A 2,006-nucleotide genomic window follows, 5' to 3' on the forward strand; every position below is an offset into this window, starting at 1 on the left:
AAGAAATGGTCGCCGAAAGGAGGGAATTAGGGTTTGCACTCGCGAAACAGGGAAAGAGAAACAACAGCGTCGGGGACCGGGACAGCGAACTCAAACCGCGATGGAGAATAGTGAATGGCGAACTCGAACCGCGATGGTGAACGGCGAACAGCGAACTCGAACCGCGCTGGTGAACGGCGAATGGCAAACTCGAACCGCGCCGGTGAACAACGAACGGCAAACTCGAACTGCGACGGTGAAGGGTGAATGGCAAACTCGAACTGCGACGGTGAATGGCGAATGGCAAACTTGAACCGCGATGGCAAACGGAAACTGTAGCACGGTGAGGTTGTTAGTTTCTCTTCTCTTTCTCACTGTGAAAGTGTGAATATGCTTTTTGAAAAAATAGGATAAAAAAAAAGGGTGAGACTGTGATTAGTGATTAGATCAGTGACACTTAAAAAATTACATATATAAATGTCACTATATTAATGAATAGAGACCCTTAAAATAAGGGTCATAAATCAAGTGTAGCTATATGACTAATTTGGTGTAGTGCTTAGATGTGATTAAAAAATAATTGAATAATTATGTACAGTAAAAAAATTGATATTATAAAAGGATAAAATTAAAATTTATTTCAAAGTTAAAAATAAAATTTATTTAAGTTAAATATTAAAGTTCTGTATACTAAAGATAAAATGGTATAATTTATATTTTGTTATATATATGTATCATCCTCTTTTTTTTTTAGCAGAAGTGTATCTATTAATCATTTTACAAGTATTTTATAATGAGCAAAAATTTTGAATTCACAATGCAATTCATTCCGTTAGAATTCATCTTCATTTTACTTGATTTTGGTAATTCTTCTGAGTAATGTATCGTTTTTCTCCCCATAGCCAACGTTTTCGTCCTATTTAAGTGCATAACGTTTCAAAATCGTGTCAATATTGTCTTACCATAAATTCTGTTAACAGATCACTAACAGTAAGACAACATTGAGATAATTTTAAAATGTTAGAAATTTAATAAGATGATTTTAAATGTTAAGGTTAACTTTAAGACTTTCACTACAAGAAAATATAAAATTTGTAACAAAAAAAGTTATTACAGAGTTATTGCCATGTGCCTACAAAAAATGAAATTGTTACGATATAGAGTAATATTTTGTAACAATTTTTTTTAATACAAAAGCTAAAATTTGTTAAAAAAGTGGTAACAAATTTTGCCCTATGAAATATTTTTAGTAATAAGATATTTTTTCTATCATAAAATTTTGTTACAAAATATAACTTGATTTTATAACATTTTTCATTCCTTTAGTTACAAAAACACATTTATTCTTGTAACTTTTAAGATAAATTATACACATAATTTATTAAATTATATTATTTTTAATTAATTAATATATTAACTAATTTCCTGAGTAAGTAAATATTTATATAATATATAATAACATAGATAACCCAAACATCTTTTATTTAACTAAGATTGTTTTAAAATAAAATAGCATTAAAGTTAGTTTTACAAGTTCAACCACAAATTAAAAATTCTACATGTCTCCATGAATTTAAATATTCCAGAGTTTTGTAGTTAACATGTTATCATCATTTTGACACTCCTATAAATGTGAAAAACAAAAAAAATTAGAAATAATATATAACACTAATTACAAATTTTTTTATTCACTTTTATTCAAATTTTAAGAAAAATTTTGGAAGAAACTTTTCTAAAATTCGGATATTTTCACCATCTACGATTTTATAAAAAATAACCAATTCATCACCTATTTTTCAATCATTACACAACTAATTTTATCAAACCAAATAATAAGATATTTGTCATTTTTCAACCAAAACACAACTAAAATATAATAAATAGATCCATATGCAATTAAACCTAGACTAATAATATATCAACTATGTACGAATATGTATTAAAATCATAAGCAATTTTATATGTACCTTTAATTATCTAACCATTTTCATTGTCAAAGCGTGTTATCAAAGAGTTCATAAGGATCG

Source organism: Arachis hypogaea, chromosome 20 (assembly GCF_003086295.3).
Source record: "Arachis hypogaea cultivar Tifrunner chromosome 20, arahy.Tifrunner.gnm2.J5K5, whole genome shotgun sequence".
In the NCBI taxonomy this organism is placed as follows: Eukaryota; Viridiplantae; Streptophyta; class Magnoliopsida; order Fabales; family Fabaceae; genus Arachis; species Arachis hypogaea.